This window comes from Asparagus officinalis, chromosome 8 (genome assembly GCF_001876935.1).
Source record: "Asparagus officinalis chromosome 8, Aspof.V1, whole genome shotgun sequence".
NCBI lineage: Eukaryota > Viridiplantae > Streptophyta > Magnoliopsida > Asparagales > Asparagaceae > Asparagus > Asparagus officinalis.
The window spans coordinates 2,269,295-2,294,707 of NC_033801.1; the positions used below are offsets into that span (position 1 = coordinate 2,269,295).

Here is a 25,413-nt window from a genome sequence, read left to right on the forward strand (position 1 = left end):
GGGTAATGGTTGTACTCGGTTTATTCACGAAGAGTGAAAAGTGTATATATCTCATGGATAGTGAGAGTATGAAATTACATCTTGAGTCACATCTCACGGATAGTGAGAGTGTATACTTAGAAAGTATTTGGCCATTTCGGCCAAGTGGGAGATGTAAGTGTTTTTGACCTCATGGGCCAAATATGTTACCCGACCGTTAAATTGATCCGGCTGTTAGGGAATATCTCATATTCTGTGGGATATTCTCTAATCAGGATCAGGCGTTACGGAGAAATCTGAGGAGAACGCGGATAGCGGAGAAAAATTAGGCAGCTATTTGGGGACGGAGAAGGAGGTAGAAAGCCTATATATAGAGAGGATTACCTCACCTCTGGATTATTAAAAAACTGAGAAAATCTCTATCGGAGTCCCCAAAATCAATCCTTCTCTCGTTCTTTCAGGATGCAGACAATATCATAATCCATATATGCAATGCAACAATCTCATAATCATATAACTCTAATTTTAATCAACAACTCAAATAAATAAATAAAAATCCTGAACCCTAAATTGAGCATTCTATGCCCTAGAGTTTTAATTTCAATTAAACTATACCACAAATGAGGGCTGACAATCACCACAAAGATATCTAATTGATATTAAATTTTAAACTCTAGAAATTAGATTTTGATGAAAACCCTAGATTTAAATGTTCAAGAAGAGAAAAATCCTAGATTTTTAAATGTGGAAGAAGAAAAAAAGGAAGAGAAATTACCTAAGAGACTTTCTTGTCGAATTTCGGTGAGAAAGTCGCCAAAAAATCTGGGTTAGGGGGACTCGGGTAGGTTGAGGAGGAAGAGGGACCAGAGTGGGTTTGGGGAAAAATCGAAGAAGAGAAGTTATGATAGGGATCAGATGATTTTATACTCGATTAGGGCCCACCGTAGTTAGGAAATAATTGAGGTTGGGACCCTGAATATTTCCTCACTTAGGGGGGTTATTCATCGGTGTAATTTGAGAGATAATGAGATAATTTTAGGAACATCATTTTTTGATGTTATTTATTAAGGTAATTGGAACTGGAGTCAACTTTATGATGTTATTAGTTTATTAAAACAGGGGACAAATACTTCATTTTCCCCTAAATTGCACCAACCATATAAAGATCCACTCCACCTCTTCATTATAATTACCCCAAATGAATTGCTGGAACAAGATTGGGGGTAATCTTACCCCTTTCAGCGCCTCTTCTTCCCAGCGCCTCTTCTTCTCAGGCTAACTCCGCCTCCCAAAACCCTAACCCCAATGAAGCTAAGAACCCGCCCTCACCGCCGTTGCCGAGGAGGACTCGTCGCCGATCTCATCGGAGATCACCAAATCGATTCCTCACAAGCGATTCGGCCAAGACGACGACGACGAGGTCGATGGAGGGGAACCGAACGAAGAATTCGGCCAAGATTCTATCTTTGCCGATGTGCCCGAGGATGACTGCGACGTGAGGAGGGAGATTATTGAGCTGGGGTTTCCAGATGATGGATACAATTACTTGCTTCATCTTAACAGCAAAGCGAAGCTTGATCAACTGCCGCTTGACGTCAAGGTATAAATTGTGATTCTAAACCGGTGAAATTCACTGCAATTTTGAAATTTTGATTGGAACTTTTGAGGTTTTAACAAGGTGAGATGTGAATGCTAATATATTTCAGTTATTAGTAGTGGAGCCATCAAAATCGCAAATTTTTATATACTTTTGATAAAATAATTGAATAATTTTGTTGTTGGTAATGTTTTTTATAACGGCAGAATTTTAGATGTCACTCAATTGTAATTAATTGTGCTACTCATTTGTTGGTAACATTTTATCATCATCATTGTAATTAATTGTGCCACTCAATTTATCCCAATATCCCAATTTACCCCACTTTATCCCACTCAAATTATCCCAATGGGTAAAATTATCCCATTGGGATAATTATCCCAATTTGCCGCAAATTATCCCAATGAATAACCCCCCTTTAGCTAATTTCCAATTTGGCCGAGTCCTTGAGGACTCTTTGCCAAATGGTCACGGTTCCCAATGTTGATCAATTTTGTTGGGTTCGAAAACCTGACTAATTTGCCCTTAAGCATATTAGTGCCCGCTGCTCCTAATTACTCAACTAATTAGTCGGAGTTGACAACCTTGACTAATTAGCATCACGGTTTTTTTAAAAACGATTTAATTTCTGGCCACAATACTGATGTGGCTAGAAATTGGATCGATTTTCATAATAAAAACTTAATTGGATCGATTTATCGGATTAAAGTTGTGATTGAGTTTATTTTGAAAATTTCTCCTTTTAACTTCTCTTATGTTTTGTTATCCTCCTTTCCGCAATAAGTAAACTCCCAAACATAGTAACAGTTCTTTCAACATCGGGTGTTTCCTAGTTAAAAAAAAGGGGCTGTTTGGTTCGTTTTTTTAACTCGGTGGAAAAGTTTTACACCGCCTCCACATCAGATTTTTCGTGGCCACGTAGGATATAAGCTTTCCGTCGGTTTTTTTCCCATCTTTGGTTCGCTAGGGTTGAAGAAGGGAAACTCGGTGAAAATCGCCGCCACATCAGATTTTTTTCTCTCCCCCAATTCCTTCCTCAACCTCGTGAAATCGATGAAAACTGCAGCTACGTCAATTTTTTGCCATATAAACAAAAGTTTTTCCTTTTTTCCATGCGAACCAAACACAAGAAAAATAAATACATTGGTTTCCCACCATTTTTTTGTGCGAACCAAAGCGAAACAATCTATTTCTTGAAAAAGTTTGGAAAACTCAAAACTTGTGTTTTTGTACATGGAAATGCATTTCCTTATATCTAGGAAACGAACCAAACAGCCCCTAAATAAAAAAATAAATAACATTATGGTTTTCATGATAAGTGGGCAATCCGATTAATCGACCTCTTTTTCCCCTCATCTCCCCCTAATTTCTCCCCAAACCCTAAAAATTTCTCCCCATAACCCTAAATTGGCTCCCTTCCATCTCCATTCAATCTTCCTTCATGGAGGAGGAAGAAGCAGCTAGATCTCAGCAGCAGCAGCAGCAGCAGAGGAAGCACAGGGGATTTGATATGGGCTTGGAGCAAAGGAGGAATGCTCCAAGGCTGCGCTTTCTCCACTCTCTTCCCTCAGTACGGAGGTAATGCCAACTCTCAGTTGATCTGTTTATAGACGACTTATGATAAAAAATCTGTAAAGATGTCAACTTTGTAATTAGGATAAATACAAAATATTTTTATCAATTCTCTTCCCTCTACAGAAAAAAAAAAAAAACTTATAAGAGGCCTGGCCAATTAATTGAATGTGAGCTCAACTTGGTAAGTAACCAAAGCCTTTTTAGTAAAATTATTTTCTTTTCTATGAAAGGATGCATCACATTGCTTGACATCGATGCTCGTTGAATTTTCTTTGCTTCCTTAGGTTGAGGGATCAATGACTGTTTCAACTACTAGGAAGACTAGAGACCCATATATTTTCATCAAAGCCAGGGACCTCGTAAACTTTTTGCCTGCGCGTCTTTTTCCTCCCAATTATAATGTGCTAAGTGACCTATGAAGCTCTTATTCATGGAGCATATTGTAAACATCATTTGCTGTTTTTCAAGAACATATAAGATATTTGTGGGTTAGAGTGAAGAAGTGCTTCTTGAATATGGGGTGGTTCTAGAAACTGATAACATGATACAGCCATGCTTCAAGTGTTGGACAATTAAGAAACATGTCTTGAAAATAAAGATAGCTGAAATGAGATTGTTAAAATTGTTTAGATGGCTTAGCGGAATAAAACTTGAAAGGTAGAATAAGAAATTACGTCGTTCTCAAGAAGTTAAAGGTACGTGTAATAGGGGATGTAATGAGATGGATTGACTGAGATTTGAGATTGTTTGGCGCTTGTTAGGAACAGTAATTGCATCAGTTAGTAAGACTAGTAATCTTGTAGTTGGAACAAGTTAGGCTGTGTGTGGATATATGATCATGGATTCAGGAGGTTAAATGGATGGATACTTGTTAATAATAGAGTGATGTCCCTTCGTAAAGCTTAATGGAGAAGCCTAAGGTCAACCATAATTTTGGGAAAAGGCTTGGTGCTCTCCAATGTCTCCATGATTTAGGTTGCTTTTCTTCTTCTATATTTCAGAATAAATTCTTTGAGAGCTAAAACACTATTAGTTCATTTGTTTCTTTCTCTGGTCACTTTAACTAAAATTGTGGTTTGAATTCCTTTCGATATTGTAGGCAGTCAGAATACTGAATGATTAGATGCAATGTGACATTATAAAGATCGGCAACCTCATATGTAACAAGGTATTATACTTTCTTTTCTTTTGCTTCAGATCCTCTGCAGATGCAACAACATATATATTTTCCTCATACTTTCTTTTCAAAACTTTGTTTAGTCCAACTATGTGATACAACATTTAGACATTTTATGTGAAGAGGGCTTCATAAATAGCCATTCTCTTGATAGCTTGGTGGGAGAACATACAGTTTCTCCAGCACATTCTCAATATGCTAAGAGCTAGAAGTAAAAGGCACAAAAGTAAAATGAGTGGATCCTATTTTCTCTCATGTTGAATTAAATGGTGATTGAGCTGTCAATAGATGAAACTTCCTAGCAGCTTATAAGCTGTAATGATCACTACTGTTCATACATTTTGATATCTTTGGTATAAGATACTTGCGATGTTGACAGGACACTTGTTGTTTCAGAACTTAGGCCTGCTCAAATTGCTTTTAAAAATATTGTAGTAAACCGACTTTATACTTGTGCTTAGGCACGTAATCCTTCATTTAAGCGCTTTGATCTGTGATGTGGCAATTTTGATGATAAATGTATAATATTGATGCTCCATGGTTTAACGTACTGATGTGAATTAATCTACTTGCAAAAAAAACATTTCTCAGTTGACATTTAATCGAGATATTATCCAAATGTGCTTTATACAACTGGTACTTGTTAAGTATTCATATCACATTGTAAAATGCTTCAACAACTATGATATTTTGTTTGTGCTTCCATTGGATATACAATCATGGCCTCTCTGTGTAAATCAAAATCTCAATAAAGACAAATATGCAAAGTCAAGTTTTTTTTCATTATGATCAGCATAATTAAGCAAGTGTCAGTACACTTGCTGCTCTGATTATGTCTTCGCTGCTGCAATCATCATGTTTCAGCAATTTTTTTTTCAATAAATTGGCCCATGTTCCTTGTTTGATTTTGTAAAATGATCTTCTTCATAGTGTCATGTTCGCTTAGCTTCTATTGGTTTGAAACACCAGTTTTGATGTCTTACTTGATTATTTAACAGCATCATCTACACTATGTGCATAATTCAAATTCTGAATCACATAACGTGATGGATATCTAAGAAGCTACTAGGTCACTTGGGGCACACTTGTGATAATCTGTGTGTCATGATCAGATCACAATGCTGTCACAACATTGACGATGTTAATTTGATGCTATTCCTTGAAAGAACTAAACTTTTGCATACTTGAACAACTTGCATGTGTTCATCTTCTCATTTGCATATTTGTCTTCATGCTATAGCTTTGTTAGTTTAATAATTATTTTAGCTACCATGCCATGTTCTTCTTGATAAAATCTCTGTACAGATGCAGTTTTTGCTATTATATGTTTTACTTGATGGTTGTGTTGTAGGAGTTTTTCCTCTCCATCAAGGCTGTGAATCTCCCTTCCCTAATTTTGTTGAGACATGATTCTGGTGTTTATTTGTCTTTTGTTTGCTTTTTACTGCTTTTAGTGAACTTTAATGCTAAGTGATGTGGATTGTTTCAGATTGATCTTCAAGCGGAAAGTGGTGAGTATTTCTCAAGTGAGAAAAAGAAGACTGCGAAGAAGTGGGAAGAGAAGCAGGAGAAGCAGGCAGCAAAGACAGCTGAAAACTAGAGGAAGAGAAAGGCTGCATTTGTTCCGCCAAATGTTCACTCTGCAACCAGTGGCAGTTCTATTGTTTTGATAAAAGACATTTCTCATTTTGGAATTATTCTGATAACTTGGCATGCTTTTTAGGAATCCTCTGCTCATGCATCTGATAGCGCTAAATCTGACAATGTCAAGAGTGAGGCGTCTGATGTTGCGGCGTCTTTGAAGGTAATTGGTTTTTCTTCTTTGTTTTCTTGCCTCTTGAGGAGTAAGCATTAATTCTTGCATATCTTGTGTATCTGACTTCAGTCTTTATTTAGACATAATTGCAGCTGTGTTATGAACTCCTGTCAGTTCACTTAGTTTCTGCATATTTTTAGTTTTGAACTTGGGCAATGCAATATACAGACTTTTTACTGCCAGCATATGTTGCATTGACACAGATACATTGAACCAAATGCAATACAGATATAGGACATACTTACAATACCGCAACAACACAACATATCATGTCCAATACAGTGTCCAACGTGACACAGTCACAAAATTCAAGTGCATGTGCTTTCTATGAGGCTGCCATTTCCTTAGGCATAACCAGTTTCCTTCTGGCTTTAATTTCTAGTAAAGCACTTGCATCTAATCCTGTATATCTCAAAATTAAATCTCGTGGTTTGCCCCTCCTTGTATGTGTATTCAGTGATTGTGTAAAACTCGTGCTAAATCTGTTGTGAGGGAATATTTAGGAAAATGTGACAGTTTTGTTGGTATCGAAATGAATTGGTTTAGAGACCTTGAGAATCATTATGGATGTATGTCTCACTGAACATTCTTTCTAGAGTAGTTTTTAATATGAATTAACATAAATTTTGTTATAGCTAGTTCTATATAATCAAATTACTTTATGGATAGAGAAATACAAAAATGAACATAGCCTAATGGGAAGTTGAAAGGTTAACGTTCAAATTATTTGAGGAATAACCCTTTTCTTTTAGATTCTTTGGTCTATTTTTTCTTCTGAATATTTATTGGTAACACCATAGCAGCTCTATTGCTTGCTGGAAAAATGAACGTTCAGTTAATCCTCAAATAATTTCCGTGCATAGAACCATGAATAAATAATTTGCATCCAATCTGTCAAATTTGGAGTGGAAGTGTTCCAACAAATTTTCCCAAGATAAGCGTGATTTTAATGAAGTAATTGTTCATTCAGTCCATTTCCTGTGATTGCGCCCAGCTTAACTGGTCAAACGCTGACCAATATTTGTTACTTACTACTGTGATTGCCAAAGTCTAACAAATATGCATGGTGATTTTGATTAACTAAAAGATGAGTTATGGACATTTGTTTGGATAATTGCTCCATGCAAGCCACGTAGTAAAAGTTTGCCTGCCATATATGGTGATTTTGATTAGCTAAAAGATGAGTTATGGACATTTTTTTTGGGGTGGGGTGTGGCTCGTTCTGTGAGCAGCCAAGCAAACTGTTTATGGGAATATTATTAATTAGAGAATATAAATATAGAATATATATGAAAGCAGGGCGGTGGGACGGGGCGCCGGGGCATGGCCCTGGCCAGAAAAAGTGCCGAGAACTATAGTTGGAGTTAATCTAGTTACTAAGAAGAAAAAGAATTACAAGGTGAGACTACTAATCTGGTTACTAATATCGCTTACTTGGAATTGGATTAGAAGTCGAAACAATGTGATCTAGCTTTCTAATGTAAAAGGATTGAAAATTTAATGTTTTTATGACTTAGTGATTATATGTATCAGTATTGGCCTACTCTTTTTTTTTTTTCAAAATTTTGTTTTCTCGTTTGTTCTATTGAGAACTTCAGACTTTTCTTTAATAGACATTTTTCATTTTTAATGTGTAATGTTGAATTAGAGTTTGAGAACTTTCTGTTTTTTGTACTCATATGGTTTGATTAGGGAAGTTTTGCGTGTCCTTTGTAACATTCTTAAAGAAATTATGCATAGCTAACATACTATAGTACATGTGTGATTTTACTCTAATGCAAGCATTCGATCATTGTCTCAGTCGTTATCTTTGCTTGAATTGGCATAATCAGTTTGAATTAAGCAAAACATGATGAGTAGTAAAATTGGGAAACCGTAACCAGAGTTGTGGTCCAAGAGATGAACAAAATCAGATGCATTAGGTGTCATTTTTAACTTTGTACAAGCCTAAAAAATGTAAGTCAATGCAAGTTTTTGTCCTACATTTTCCTTCTTCTCGTAGTATTTCTTGCAAAATGTTTGCTTGATATTTAATGCAAGAACATGATCATTGTCTTAGTCTTTATCTTGATCTTGAGTTGGCACTTGAGTATCAGCTTGAAATTAAACAAAATTCAATGTGATAAGTACACATAATTGATTGTCTATGTAATGGGCTCTAATCTACGATATTTGTTCATTTTTGTTTGTTACCCGATGATAAATAATTATGCGGAGTTTAAAATTCATGAGTTTCATGAGCTATAACCAAAGATTTCTATTCATTAGATTCGATTTGACCCGAAGAACATTCACGATTTTATAAGTTAAACGCCACAATTTTTTTTATTTTTGTTCGTTTCAACCCAACGATAAATAATTATGCAAATTTTAAATTTTATGATTTCATAAGCTATAACTCATAATTTTTATCTATTTTTATTCATTTCAATCAAATGACAAATAATTAAGCCGAGTTTAAAATTCAAGATGTTCATGAGCTATATAATCTATGATTTTTATTCATTTTCGTTCGTTCTGGCCTAATGATAAATAATTATGCGGAGTTATAGAATTCATGATTTTATGAACTATAATTTTAATCCATTTTTAATTATTTTGACCTTATGAAAAATAATTAAGAGAGTTCAAAATTTACGATTTTTATGGGCTATAAATTATGCTTTTGGTTCATTTTCATTTGTGTTGACCTAATAGTAAATGATTATGTAAAGTTTGAAATTCATGGTTTCATTGCTATGAACCATAATTTCTGTCCATTTTTGTTCATTTTGACCAAATGGAAAATAATTATGTGGAGTTCAAAATTGACATTTTATAAAGTAAAATATATGATTTTTGTTAATTTTTCTCCATTTTGACCCAATGGAAATAATTAATTGTACTTTTAAATTCCGATTTTCATGAGCTATAATCCATAATTTTTGTTTATTTTTTATTGTTTCGACCCAATGTAAATAGTTATTTAGATTTTAAAATTCATGATTTCATGAACTATAACCTATGATTTATGTCCATTTCGTCTATGTAGAGGTCAAAATTCACAATTTCATGAGTTATAATGATAATTTTGTCCATTTTTTATTGTTTCGAGCAGATGATAAATAATTAAGTAGAGTTTAAAATTCATGATTTTTATGAGCTATGAATCATAGATTTTGTTGAGCTTTGTTTAAATTGGACTAATAGCAAATAATTATGTAGAGTTTAAAATTCATAATTCAATAAGCTAACCTATGATTTTTTTTTTCATTTTCATTCATTTTGTAAAAAATACTAAATAATTATTCAGAGTTCAAAATTGACTATTTTATAAATTATAATCTACGATTTTTGTTCATTTCGACACAGTGACAAATAATTAAGTTGACTTTAAAATTCACGATTTTCATGAGCTATAATTCATGATTTTTGTTCATTTTCTTACAATTTGACCTAATGACAAAAAATTCACAATTTTTTGAGCTATGACTCATGATTTTTGTCTATTTTCATTTGTTTTGATTAAGTGATAAATAATTATGTGGAGTTTAAAATTCACTATTTAATGACCTATAATATAAGAATTTGTTCATTTTTGTTCCTTTTGACTCAAATGAAAAATAATTATGCGGAGTTTATAATCCACCAGTATCATGAGCTATATAACCCATAATTTTTATTCTGTTTGCTTCGACCCTTCAACATATAATTGTGCGGATTTTTAAATTAATGATTTCATGAGCTATAACTCATAATTTCTGTTCATTTTCTTTTGTTACAATCCAATGGTAAATAATTATGTGCAATTCAAAAGTTACGATTTTATAAGCTAATACCTGCAATTATAATCCATCATTTCGATCAAATGGCAAATAATTAACCCAAGCTTAAAATTCATGATTTTCATGAGCTATAACCCATAGTTTATTTTTTTAATCATTTTATTTGTTTTGACTTAATGTTAAACAATTATGTCATTTTGGCCATTTTTAGTCATTTAGATCCATTAGCAAATAATTTCAGGGAGGCTAGAATTCACATTTTTAGGAGCTATAACCCATAAATTTTGTCGATTTTTATTCATTTTGACCCATTGACAATTAATTTCGTGGAAGCCGAACTTTACAATTTCATAAGCTAGAATCCACAATTTGTTTTCATTTTAGTCATTTTGACCTATTGACAAATACTTTCGTAGTGGCTACAATTCACGATTTCATGAGCTATAGTTTATGGGTTTTTTGTCATTTTTAGTCGTTTCTATCCATTGACAAATAATTTTGCGGAGTCTGAAATTCACGATTTAGCTATAACCCACGATTTTTTGCCATTTCTAGTCATTTCGACCCGTTGGCTAATAATTTTATGGAGGCTAAAATTCACGACTTCGTGAACTAACCCATGATTTTTGACTATTTTTATCACTTTGACCCATTGACAAATACTTTTACGGAGGTAAAAATTAAATATTTCATGAGCTATTAACTATGATTTCAGCCATTTTTAGTTGTCACGATCTGTTGATAAATGATTTCACTGAGGTTAAAATTTACGATTTTGTGAGCTATAACTCTTGATTTTTGGCCTTTATTCGTCGTTTCAAACACTTATCTCTTTTGCTAGAGCGTTGCAAAGATCGTCATCTTGTAACATTCGTCTTGACTCCTTGAAAATATGAGAGTCGTCAGATTGTAACTCCCGATGTTGATTGTGAAGGCTGTTGAATTAGAGATTTCATCGGTTGTGAAGTTTGTCAGATTGTAACCTTCATCGATCTACGTGAAAGTTTTTAAATTATAGCCTTTTGGAAGCCGTAAAATTGTAACTTTTATCCTCGGTGTTTGATGGGGATCAACTATCTGCAGTAATTTTTAGACAGCCTACAGTCTTACGTAGGTGCCTAGATCTTCATAATCCCCATATGGTCGAATGACGACTGTAGGAGTCGACCATAGAGTTATGCCTTGGGTTTATCCTGAGAAGGTACCACCAAGGGCTTGTTGACATACCAACCCTGAGGTTGGGCCGCCCAAGGCTTATTTGGATGCCTGGGTTTCTGATTAACCATGATGGTCGAGTTGCATTGCAGGATTCGACTATATGTTATTCCTTGGGTTTACCCTGAAGAGGTACCAATGACTTGAAATTCGACTGAGGAGTTGAATGCTTAGAACTCTTGAGAGTTGACTAGGTCTTTGGCAGCAATGATGCTGAATGATAACCCTAAGGTTGGGTGCCTAAGTCTTACGTAGGTGCCTAGATCTTCATAATCCCCGTATGGTCGAATGGCGACTGTGGTAGCCGACCATAGGGTTATGCCTTGGGTTTATCCTGAGAAGGTACCAAGGGCTTGTTGACATACCAACTCTGAGATTGGGTCGCCTAGGACTTATTTGGACACCTATGTTTCTGATTAACCATGATGATCGAGTTGCACTGGAGGATTCGATCATATGTTGTGCCTTGGGTTTACCCTGAAGAAGTACCAACGGCTTGAAATCCGACTTAGGAGTCGAATGCCTAGAACTCTTGAGAGTTGACTAGGTCTTTGGTAGCCATGAGGCTGAATGACAACCCTAAGATTGAGTGTCTAGGTCTTACGTAGGTGCCTAGGTCTTCATAATCCCCGTATTGTCGAATGACAACTGTGAGAGTCGACCATATGGTTGTGCTTTGGGTTTATCCTGAGAATGTACCAAGGGCTTGCTAACATACCAACTCTGAGGTTGGGTCACCCAGGACTTATTTGGACGCATGGGTTTTTGGTTAACCATGATGGTCGAGTTGCACTGGAGGATTCGACCATTTGTTGTGCCTTAGGTTTACCCTGAAGATGTACAAATGACTTGAAATTGGACTGAGGAGTTGAATGCCTAAAACTCATGAGGGTTGACTAGGTCTTTGGTAGCCATGAGGCTGAATGACGACCCTAAGGTTGGGTGCCTAGTTTTTACGTAGGTGCCTAGGTCTTCAGCACTAGTGAAGGCTTGATCCCTGCGAGATAAGAGTTAATTCATATTTGACAAGATTTCATTAGTACTGAAATTTACATGATTATGGAAAGTATCCATTGCAGACATCTGATGCCCAAGCGTGTTGAACCACTTGTGATCTTGCTTTGTCTTTGTTTCAAAGGCAGCTTTGTAGTGGACGAGGCCGCCAATATAGAGCATCTTTAGTTGGATTTTGCTTTTACCATAGCAAACGAATCAATGATAGATGAAGATGATTTGAAACTCTATTTGCCATCTCATTAGCCAAGGTTCCTATTGAGTTTGAATTTTTAGTAAGGCCTTGAAGGTGGATGGTTGGCATGCTGGCTTTTAGCAAAAGGAACTGCTCAGATCTCATGAATTATGTTGAATGGCGTTTTCCAGGTCAGGTTCGTGAGGGTTGGGGGCACGACCAGAAGCTATATGGTACATTTTGTGGTGGAAATTCTCTTAGAGAGAGAATCCACCAGCTGGTATTGTACTCCCTGGAAATGACAAACCGTAGCGGTTTTCTTAGAGAGTGAATTCACGATTTCATGAACTATAACCGATAATTATTTTTCATTTGTAGTCGTTTGTGCCCATTGTTAAATAATATCGCAATGGTAAAAATTCAGAACCCATGATTTGTGGTCGTTTTTAGTTGTTTCGACCCATTGGAAAATAATTCCATGCTGGTCAAAACTCATGAGTTCATGAACTATATAACCCATGATTTTTGGCCTTTTGTCATTTCTTCCCTGGGGCAAATAACTTCGTGGAGTTCAAGTTCACGACTTAATAAGTTTCAATCCATGTTTTTTGGTTATTTTTAGTTGCTTTGATCTGTTTTCTAATATTTTCATTGAGGCCAAAATTAAAGATTTCATGAGTTAGAACCCACCATTTTTTGTCATTTTCAGTTGTTTTGACCATTAACAAATATTTTAGCAATGTTAAGAATCCAAGATTTCATGAGTTATAACCCAGGATTTTGGTTATTGTTAATCATTTTTACCCGTTGTCAAATAATATCAGGGTGGCCAAAATTCACAATTTCTGAGCTATAACTCATAATTTTGTTCATTTTTAGTCATTTCGACACGTTGGCAAATAATTCTGCAATTGTTAAAATTCACAATTTCGTGAGCTATATCTCACTATTTTTGGTCATTTTTAGTCATTTCGATCTTTTGGCGAATAATTCCATGGTGGCAAAAATTCATGATTTTGTGAGCTATACATGTTTTTTGCCTCTTTTTCACCAATTTAACCATTTGACAAAAAATTTCATAAGAGTCCAAATTCTTGATGTTGTGAGCTATAATCCATGTTTTTTTTGCCATTTTTTGTCATTCCAACCTATTACCAAATAATTTCACCGGCCAAAAATGTACAACTTCATGGGCTTTAAGTGACGATTTTTGGACATTTTAGTTGTTTTGAGGCGTTGGAAAATAATTCGCAGAGTCAAACTCATGATTTAATGAGCGATACGATAACCCATGATTTTCTGCCAATTTTAGTTATTTCAATCCATTGGCAAATTATTTCGTGGTGGCGGGAATTCACTATTTGATGACTTATAAACTACAATTTTAGCCATTTTTAGCCGTTTCGACTCGTTGTCTCAAATAATATCATCGTGGCCAAATTTTATAATTTTGTGAGCTATAACCCATGACTTTTAGTCATTTTTAATTGTTTTGAACTGTTGGCAACTAATTTGGCAACTAATAATATCATCGTGGCCAAATTTTATAATTTTGTGAGCTATAAACCATGACTTTTAGTCATTTTTAATTCTTTTGAACTAATTCGCAGAGTCAAATTCATGATTTAATGAGCGATAACCCATGATTTTCTGCCAATTTTAGTTATTTCAATCCATTGGCAAATTATTTCGTGGTGGCAGGAATTCACTATTTGATGACTTATAAACTACAATTTTAGCCATTTTTAGCCGTTTCGACTCGTTGTCAAATAATATCATCGTGGCCAAATTTCATAATTTTGTGAGCTATAACCCATGACTTTTAGTCATTTTTAATTGTTGCCAAAAAATTTTCATAGTTATAACTCATAAAAATTTGTCGTTACGGTCCAATAACAAATAATTCCATGGTGGCCAAAATTCACGATTTTATGAGTTATGACCCACGATTTTTGGTAAATTTTCATCGTTTTGGTCACATTTTCAAATAATTTAATGGAGTCCATATTCACGATTTCATGAGTTTTAATCCACAATTTTTTGTCATTCTTAGTCATTTAAACCCATTGCCAAATAATTTCAAGGCGACCAAAATTTACAATTTCATGGGCTATAATCTTTAATTTTTTGCCATTTTGATCTGTTGTCAAATAGATTCATGGTGGTACGAAATCAAGATTTCATGACCTATATAACCTACGATTTCTGGTCATTTCAATCTATTAACAAATAATTTTGTGGTAGCCAAAATTCACTATTTCAATAGCTATAACCCACATTTTTTGCCATTTTTTGTCGTTTCAACCCATTGGTAAATGCACCAATGGAGGCCAAAGTTCACGATTTTATGAGCTATAACCCATGTTTTCCCTTTTTTGTCATTTTGAACCGTTGTCAACTAATATTGTGGTGGCAAAAATTCATTATCTAGTGCTTTTGGCTATTTTTAGTCATTTTGACCTTTTGGCAAGTATTTCTATGGTGGTTAAAATTTATGATTTCGTGAGCTATAATTCATAATTTTTGTCTTTTTTGTTATTTCAACCCATTGGCAAATAATTTGGCGGGGTCTAAATTTACAATTTCATGAGCCATAATCCATGATTTTTGGCCATTTTCATTGTGTCAACTCATTTCTAGATAATTTCATGATGATCAAAATTTACAATATGATGATCGACGGACCATGATATTTAGCCATTTGGATCCGTTGACAAAAAGTTCGCGGATGCCAAAGTCATGATTTCGCAAGGTCTAACCTACTTGCTATTTTTAGTGGTTTTAACCCGTTGGCAAAATAATTTCACAAATGCCAAAATTCATAATTTTTTTGACCTTTAACCCCTGATTTTCCACCATTTTTATTTGTTTCGGCCTGTTGCCAAATAATTCTCTAGTGGTCAGAATTCACTATTTCATGCTCTATAACCATGATTTTTGGCAAATTTTCATTATTTCAATCCATCGATAAATAATTTCGCAAAGTCTAAATTTCCTATTTCACGAGTTATAATCCATATTTTTGGTATTTTTAATCATTGAAACCCATTGCCAAATAATTTCAAGTTGGCCAAAATTTACAATTTGATAAGCTATAATCCAAATTTTTTTTGCCATTTTTAGTCAATTCGACCTGTTGTCAAATAGTTTCGTGATGGCAAGAATTCCAAATTTTTATGACCTATAATCCACAATTTTGGTTATTTTTATCCGTTTTGACCCATGTCAAATAATATCACGGTGACCAAAATTCATGAGCTATATAACGCACGAATTTTCGTCGTTTTGACCCGTTGGCCAATAATTTTGTGATGGCCAAAATTCATTATTTTTTGAGCTATAACCTATGATTTTTAGCTATTTTTAATTATTTTGATGCATTGACAAATAAATTTGCGATGTCAAAATTCTCCATTTTGTGAGCTATAATCTATTTTTTTGTCATTTTAGTGATTTAAACAAATTGTCGTCGTTTTTTGTCACTTTTAGTGATTTAAACTCACTGCGAAACAATTTCGTGAGCTATATAATCCATGATTTTTTTTACCATTTTTAGTCATCTAGATCTATTGGCAAATAATTTGACGTAGGCCAAAACTCATGATTTCATGAGCTATAGCCCACATTTTTAAACCATTTTTAGTCATTTCAACTTATTGGCAAATATTTTCGAGGTAGCTAGAATTTATAATTTAATAGACTATAACCCATGTTTTTTGATCATTTTTAGTCGTATAGACTAGGGGTGGACAAAAACCGAAAAAAACCGTCCAAAAAAAGCGGACCGGTTAACCGAACCGAATTAAATGGATGAGAAGAAGTCTCTAAACCGCCCGAACCGAATTAAATCGGTTTGGATCCGGTTTGAACCCCTGAACCGCCCAAAAAAAAATCGACCCGAATTTTGTTGGGCGGTTTAGAGACTAAACTTATACCTCAAAACTTTTCCTGTTATCATCCAATAGATTCAAACGGCGTAAGGAGCAGTTTCAAGCAATGAGTACAGCAATATCACAGAAAAATATCCTTGAGAACTAAGTAAAGATTCAAATCACTCCAGAAAATTTGTTATGCACATGATGCACTTACAAAAGATGCATATGCTATATTATATGAACAATATCATACAAAACATCACTCCCTCGTGTAATTAAATAAACTTAAACTTTAGTTAAAAAATTTCGCAGAAAAGATCTTGAGAATTACATAAGATTCAAATCAATCACAAAATGTGTTATGTACATGATACTTACAAGAGATAAGCATGCTGTATTATATGAACAACATCTTTAAAATATCAGTTCTCTGCGTAATTATATCAACTCAAAACTTTATTCTAAAGATGATAACCAGTCTAATAAAGCTTTGTTGGCGAGCTCAGGAACCTCATCATGAGGACAATGCCCAGCTTGCAAATTCACAACAGAAGTCTTTGGATAGAACTCTTTGCAAATTCAAAACCGAAACCGAACCGAATTTCGGTTGGGCCGAATATTCGAATGAAGGGGAAAAAATCAGGATCTGGATGAGAGTTTTGAGCATCCGAAAAATTCGGATTGGATGCGGATTGGGCATAAAACCGAACCGAATCGAATATGCCCACTATAGACCCGTTGGCAATTAATATCATTGTGGCCAAAATTCATGTTTTTATGAGTTATAACTCTCGATTTTTGGTCCACTTTCATTCATTTTGACCCATTAACAAATAATTTTTAATTTTTTGTTTTAATTTTCGTCTCTTCGACTCACTCACAAATAATTTCGTAGTGGCTATAATTCACGATTTCATAAGCTATAACTCACTCTTTTTGCCATTCGATAGCCATTTCCATCAAAGAGGTATAATCCACGATTTATGGTCATTTCTAGTCATTTTGACCAATTTATATTGGCAAATAATTTTGTGGAAGCCAAAATTTATGATTTCATGAGCTTAACCCATGAATGTTGGCCATTGTTTACTCAATTCAACCTCTTAACAAATATGTTGGCGGATGCCAAAATGCGAGATTTCATGAGCTATAACTCACAATTTATTATTATTTTTAGTCATTTTGTCCCGTTGTCAAATAATTTCGTGGCAGTTAAAATTCAAGATTTCGTGAATAATTTCATTATTTTATGATTTTAGTCTTTTTTTTATCGTTTTCACCTATTTGAGAATAATTTTATAGAGGCGAAATTTATAATTTCATGAGCTATAACCCATGATTTTTGATCATTTTTAGATGCGTTGACCCGTTGACAAATAATTCTGTGCAGGCGAAAAGTCAATATTTCATGAGCTATAACCCATAATTGTTTTGTCATTTTTAGTCATTTCGACTCATGTGCAAATAATTTTGTAGAGATCAATGTTTATGATTTCATGAGCTATAACTAGGGGTGTTAACGGAGCGGATACAGCTCGGATATGGCACTTACCATATCCATATCCGCTTACCCATCTCGGATACAGATACAGATACGAATATACGTCGGTAAGAAAAATTCATATTCATATCCGCCAAAATCGGATACGCTTACGGATATAGATGCGGATATATAAACAGATATACATGCGGATACAAAAAGGATATGAGAAAACTAGATAGTATTTAGAAAAATATAGTCATGTGATACAAAAAGAGTTCGTTAATATGTTCATTATGATTGAAAAGCTAAGATTAGACATCTTGATTATCAAAATTAACCACAAATCCATAATCTAAGAATCGAAACTATCGTAAGAGTATTACCAATATGTATTCGAATATTTTCGGATACGGATACAGATATTTCACTACAAAACCATATCCGCAACCATATCCTATCGGTAATAGATTTGAGTAACCATATTCGTATCCTAACGGATACAGTTACGGATATTTCCTCGGATACAGATACAGTTTGGCACCCCTAGCTATAACCCATGAATTCTATGCCATTTGTAGTCATTTTGACTAGCTAGCTAATAATTGTGTGGAGGCAAAAAATCAAGACCTCGTGAACTAGCCCATGTTTTTAGCCATTTTAGTTGTCTTAACTAGTTGGTAGATAATTTCATGAACAAAATTTAAGATTTTATGAGCTATTAACCATAATTTTGGTTATTTTTAGTTGTCTCTATTCGTTGGTAAATAATTATGTGGAGGCTATAAGTCTTGATTTTTCACCATTTTTAGGTCTTTCAACCCATTACGAAATTATTTCGTGATAGTCAAAATTCACGATTTCATGAGCTATAACCCACATTTTTTGTTATTTTTATTCATTTCAAGCCATTGGTAAATAAATTTATGGAGGCCAAAATTCACTATTTCATGAGTTCTAACCCATGATTTGACCAACTTTTTAGTCATTTCGATCCACTGATAATTTTTTTTATTTTCATGAGTTTCATCTGCGATTTTGGCTATTTTTTATTCTTTTTACTCACTAACAAATATTTTTGCGGAGGCCATAATTCTAGATTTTATGTGATAGCCCATGAGTTTTTGCCATATTTAGTCATTTCGACCCGCTGTCAAATAATTTCGCAGTGGAAGAATTTAATGTTTCATGACCTATAAGGCTATTACTCACGATTTTTAGTCTTTTTTGGTCATTTTGACTCGTTAAATAATATCATGGTTGTTAAAATTCACGATGTATAGACTATAATCCATGATTTTTGTTCATTTTTATCATTTTTGACCTGTTGGCAGATAATTCGATGGTGGCCAACTTTCACGGTTTTGTGAGTTGAAACTACAATTCATGATCATTTTTAGTCACTTTGCTCTGTTGGCAAATAATTTTGTGGTGGCCAAAATTTAAAACTTCATGAGCTATAATAATTGATTCTTTACCATTTTTAGTCGTTTAGACCCATCGGCAAATAATTTCACGAAGGCCAAAAATCCTGAGATGTAATCAATGATTTTTAGCCATTTTAGTCATTTTGACGTAATGGCAAAAATTGAGTTCACTATATAATGAGCTATACTCATGATGCTTTACCATTTCAAATCATTTTTGACCTATTGGCAAATATTTATGCGGAGGCCAAAATTCACTCTTTCATGAGCAATATCCCAAAAATGCAATATCCCAAAAAATTTAGTCATTTTAGTCGTTTCAAGCCGTTCGGAAATAATTTTGCTGAGGCCAAAATTCAGGATTTCATGAGTTATAATGCATAATTTTTAGCCATTTTTTTTATCATTTTGACCCATTGGCAAATAAGTTCGTAGAGGCCAAATTTCACAATTTCATGAGCTATAATTCATACTTTTTTACTATTTTTTAGTTATGTAGATCTATCAAAAAATTATTTCATGGAGGCCGAATATCAACATTTCACGAGCTATAACCCATAATTTTTTGCCAATTTGGTTATTTTGACCCCTTGGCAAATAATTTTATGGAGGTCAAAATTCAACATTTCATGACTTGTAACCCATAATTTTTTAATCATTTTAATCATTTTGTAGTGACTAAAATTTAAGATTCCATGAGCAATAATACAGGATTTGTTACCATTTTTAGTCATTTTGACCCTTGTCAAATAATCTCACGGTGGTGGAAGTTCATTATTTCATGACCTATAACCAATGAATTTATCTATTTTTAGTCATTTCAACCCATTATCTAATAATAGTACGGTGGCCAAAATTCATGAATTCGTGAGTTATAAGCCACTATTTTTAGCCATTTTAGTTGTTTTCACTTATCTACTTCTTTATTACTAAAGTTGAACAATAATCTACTTCTTTATTACTAAAGTTGAACAATAAAAAAGCTAAAATGAATAGTAACCTAAGGTTGTGAACAATTAAAATGAATAACCAACTTATAATCTTTCTCTAAAAATAACCAACCTTAACTCCCACGTCTCTCTTCGATCAAAGCAACAATCATAAACTATAGAAATAGATGAACAGTAAGTCCTAATCAGATAAAAACTCCCCACGTTTCTCCATACTACCTCTTCGTATTTGGGAAAACCTACCCCACACCACGTTCTCTCTCCCTCTCTCTCTCACATTCCCCATCGATCTGCGAGTCCGCGCTCCCTCAGTCCCCTTCTCTCCCCTCAAACCCCAACGCCAACAACTTAATCCTCGCTTCAACTTAATCCTGGCTTCGATCTCGACTTCTGTTAAAAATTTGAAGAAGGCGCAGAATAACGCTAAATCGATCCTTGATGCATCTGCTTCGGACTTGAACAGGACTAACGTTGCGAAGAAATGCCCTGGCTTTTTGTCTTTTTCCGACCGGAGATTGGCGGCCGCATCATGTGCGGTGGGGGGTCGGGCGGTTGAGGATGCGGTAATGGTACTCAACAGGTAATTTGTTCTCTAATTGATAATTTTAATTTCTTTTTTAAGGAATTGGTGAACTTTGTTGAGAGGCCCTTGAAAGTTTGTCCTTTCTCAGTTTACTATTTAGACTGTGAACCATGTGACCCTCCCGCAGACCATCTGTTCTGGTCAAAATATTGCTGGAAGAAAATTAATCCATCCATATAAATGAAAATAAAGACATAGGGGAGCACACAAGGAATATCATGGTACTTTCGAGTATAAATAACATAGTTATTTCGAGAATAAGGGGGTGTTTGGTTGCACACTTTTCTAGAAAAGTTTTCTTAAAATATCTATTTTTGGTAATTTTGTAATTAGAAGATTTCTACAGATTTCTGTAAATTGTGTTTGGTTTAACAAAAAATTTAAAGAAATATTTTCTATAAAATATAAAAAACTACCAAATTTTACAAAAGCAATTTCCTCTCAAATTGAGAGGAAATCAACAGAAATCTGACACTTTACTTATTTAATCAACAAATCACCGCCCATACCCATTTCCCTCAGCTGTGCGATTTTCTCGAACTTCTTCTAGGGCGGAAATTCCTGATCTCTTTCCCGCCCCAAATCCAGTCGTTCCCGCCCCGAATCCAGCTGGGTTTTGGTCCTTCGCGCCAACTACTTAAGGTCTCGTTCCTTCTCATCCATCGCCCCAGTTCTAGGGTTCTCTCGTTCCCAAATCACACGATACAGTTCCTTCTCCTCCATCGCCCCAGTTCTGATCTCAAGGCTCTCAAGGTAATAATCTGTTCTTTGCTATTTGCTCATCTGATTCCTTGCCTCTTTGTTATTTGCTCATCTGATTCCTCTTGGTAATTTAAGGACCTTGACCCATTACGGGCACTAAGAAAGTTGCAAAGACACCTCCTCACTCGATTTTTTTTTTTGAAAGTTGAAAACTCTGCTCGTCTCGTTTTTTTCATTTGGGAAAGGAAGATTTTCGAGAGGGCCCCTCCAGTCGTCCCCCGCGGAAATTTTTTTTTGACTCGTGGTTCACCTAAAACTGTTAAGCAACACGGTTTCTTGGACACCCCAATTTGGCGGTTTTTTTTTTAAAGAAAAACGATTCCTTAACTGTAAAGGCAAGGGTTTGATCCGCTTTCGATTTGCTGCGGGACCGCCTCCTTTGTCCGTTTTCACAATTGGGGGCAAAATCCGGAGAGGCGGATTTTTTTTTTTGACTCGTGGGTCCCTACACCTGTAGAGAAAGGTTTTTTTTTTCTTTTGGGACGCAATGTGGGAAAAATTTTTACTGTCCAGACTCTTTTAACAGAGAGGCGAAGTGTTCTGGAAGTGCAACGAGAACAAAACGGTGGGAGCAAATTTTTTTTTTTTTGGAATGGGAAGTTTCTAACAATTTCCATGTTACATTCTGGCCCGCCCCTTTTGTGGGTTTTTTTGGAACTTTCCCCCCCGGGTTAACAATAAATCCGGTCCCAACGGCCGCAGTTTTCTCTTTTCCCGTCCTTGCAAAGACTGGTTTTCCGGAACAATTTATTTCAAAATCAAATTTACCCTGTAACCCGGGTTAAAAGTCCTGAAAAAACAGCAATATTAAGCCCCTTAGAATATTCCTCCCAGGAAAAACCTTTCGTCCCCCGCCCCGTTCCAAAACAGTGGGGGACAAAAACAGTTTTTCTAAAGCACCCCCTCCATAAAAACATAACCTTATTTTGGAAGGTTAATCCAGGGAGTAAGTTTTTTAAACACCTCTTTATACCCGGGTCGGCCAGGGATTTTTTAAGCAAAACAGTTTTAATACTTCCGTATACCCCCGTCCTTTTTTTTTTTGGGAAGTTTTTTTTTTTTTTTCTTGAAGGAAAAGCAAAGTTTTCATAACTCCCGTTTCATGACTCGCCTTTTTTCCGGCAGTTTGGCGTTTTGGCCGTTTTTTCTACCCATTGGCTTTACTTTAAGCGTTATGACCCGCCGGCCGCCCCTCAACCAAAAAGGTCCCCCCCCTCGAATGCCTATTCTTACCGCCGCGAGAAAAAGGTAAAGCAATCCCCCTTTGGTTGGAAAATGAAAAAACGACCCGACTCCTGTGGTTATTGCGCGCAAAACAAGTACTTTGGGTCCCCGTAAGTTTTTGGGCTCGAAGCTTTTTTCCCCTCCCTGGTGCTGTTGTGGGCAAACTTAGGTGGTAAGCTTCTTTTGAAATCCGCCCCTTGTTTTCAACCCACCCTAGTTCAACGGACGGGAAATCCCGAAAACAAAAGATGGATGGAACAATCTTTTCCCGAGTCCCTTTGAAAGCAAGTACGTCCCTTCTTTTTTTTTGGAATCCCCCTCTTTCGGACCCCGAAGGTCCTTTTTTTGCTTGCCCCGTTTTCGAGGATTGGCTTCATTGTCGACGCCTTGGAATTAAAAACACGCACCGATCCCCGCCAGCGAAAGCTTGCAGTTGCCTTTGCCCCCTTACCAGAGCACGAGAAAAGGCGAAAGTTTCTTTGAAGGTCCATCCGGAAACTTTAAAAAAACCCCCGTGCGTTGGCTTTTTTTTCCCCTTTCTTCGCCCTTCCCCCTTTCCCTTTCTAAAGAAAATCCGCTTCAAAGGAGAGCCCCGAATCGACAGCTGGGGTTTGCGCTCCTTCGCGTCCTTCTCTCTTAAGTACTCCCGTCACAAGGTCTTCGTTGCCTCGCTCTCAATCCATGCGCCCCACGTTCTAGGGTTCTCTGTTCCCCGAATCACACGATACCAGTTCCTCTTCCCTTCACTCCGCCCCGAGTTCTGATCTCCAAAAAGGCCTCTGCAAGGAATAAATGAGCTGTTCTTTGCTATTTGCTCATACCTGATTTCCTTCGCTCCTTTGTTATTCTTGCTCATCCCTGATTCCCGCAGCGTAGGTAATTTAGAGGACCTTGCACGCGCAAAATTAGCGTGGGGTTCGACTAAGAAAGTTGCAAACAGACCCGCTCGTCATCAACGCTGTATATTAGCATATTTTATTCATGTATGTGAGTAGTCCCTATATGCTGTATTTCTCCACTATCGCGTGTCTGTCCTTCGTGAGTTCCATATTTCTTCAATCAGGTGCAGTCGAAATTCTTTTGCTAAACTCACGCACGTTTCATAGCATGTAGCATATGATGCAATACTGATATTGTAGTTTTTAAACTGTTTAAATTCTAAACAGAACACTTTGTTTATAAATTCGTGAAGCTTGTGCTTTGCTTTAACTCAAGGTCAAGCGGCATTTCGTGTTTATGGCTTTCAGCTTCTCAAGCATTGGTTTAATAAGTTTGTCATATATTCATCTTTCTCTGCGGAGGGTAAAGAAGAAAGAAAAGGGAGAACGAGGGAGAAGAGGGAAGGAAAAGAAGGGGAAGAAAGCGAGTGGCAGGGAGATAGGGAGTGTAGAAGGGTTTGTATAATAGGTTGTGATTATGGTAAGAAAATTGCAAAAGAGCTTAGCATATTGGTATAAGAGGCCTAAGATGTTCTTTCCTATGAAGAATTTAGTTAGACAATAAATGCAAGGTGCTCCTGAATATTTTATACAGCTTTTTGACTTGAGCAATTTTTCAAAGAAATATCATATGATGGCAATAAGCATCCTTTCTTGAAATGACATTGCTGGCAGGGGAATACCATCTTTTTTTAAAAATATTCCGATCGAACGATAATAATACTTCATCTAGGTTACTTTTGACTGTTTTCTGGTGATTCATGTACATACTTCAATGATGTATAAATGATTAGATTGCAGTCTAATGAAACATTTAGAGCTGAAATGTAATATAAACGAGGCCCTCAAATACTCCATTTGACTTGAATGCTTCTATTTGAATGTTATAATCTGATCCATTTTGGTATAGGCTTGAATTCTTCTGAAATGATACAACATTATGATGTTGATATGCATTTGAAGAATGTATCGAAATGTGCATAAGAACATAGTACTATGTAGAAGGTATATACTTAGATTGAGATGTGCAATTTTACAATTTTAGTTGCTCTCTTGAGTAAGTGAATCGGTATGCATGTTTATTGATATTTGCTATAGGTTGAATTGCATGGGTACAGGTATGGTACACACAGCAAATTTGTACAAAGTAGGGTATGGGTCACGACTATGTATATATGTATGTTTGTATGTTTTAAAATTAATAATTTACATAAAATCATTCTTCCTTCACATAAGATCGATATATAAGGAATAGATGTGAAATGAAGAATACACATGCAAGAAGTGTATAAGGAGTGTTTTAAATTAAAACATATTAACTTTTTCTAAACCATATCTGAACCACACTGTCATCTTCCTTTTTCTAAAGTTATTTTTGTTGCAATCTAAAACTGAAATATTCTTGTGAATCTAAAAATCTGTAAAAGGCAGATTTTTGTTGATAAGTTAGTTGATAAATTTTTTGTCGTTGTTTATTGTTGCATAAACATCTTAAACTATTTTTTCTTTGTAACGAATGTAGATGGATGGTGTAGATGAAGATGTGGTTACAATTAATAGTTTTTTATGAGGAATTCGTGGTGTCTAGGCGCAAACATTTGTTATGTCAAGAGAGTATATTCTATATATTATTATTTTTATATTATGTATAATGCCAATTCAAGCGCATCTTTGAGATATGGTTTGATAGTTGTAGGTCTTATATTAGAATGACGGCCTAAACGTTTTTCAAACTTTGCGGGATGTTATGTATATATTTGTATAATTGTTTATATGTACTTTGCTATGTTTCTTTGTCATAGTGTCATAAAACCAAAAACAAGTAATAAGGACGAATTCTATAAGGATCGGGTGAAACGGCT

General features: G+C 35.3%; 1 long non-coding RNA gene across 4 annotated transcripts; it reads left to right on the forward strand.

The window, feature by feature from the left end:
* Positions 1,166-7,431, forward strand: LOC109819612. 4 transcript variants are annotated; one of them, XR_002241563.1, is made up of 4 exons: positions 1,166-1,579; positions 3,024-3,154; positions 4,251-4,319; positions 5,818-6,266. It is a non-coding gene; the product is annotated as an uncharacterized LOC109819612 (long non-coding RNA). The 4 variants fall into 4 exon arrangements; XR_002241562.1 differs by lacking the exons at positions 1,166-1,579; positions 3,024-3,154 and adding exons at positions 3,161-3,332; positions 6,348-7,431 and having other exon boundaries at positions 5,818-6,132; XR_002241561.1 differs by lacking the exon at positions 1,166-1,579 and having other exon boundaries at positions 2,789-3,154.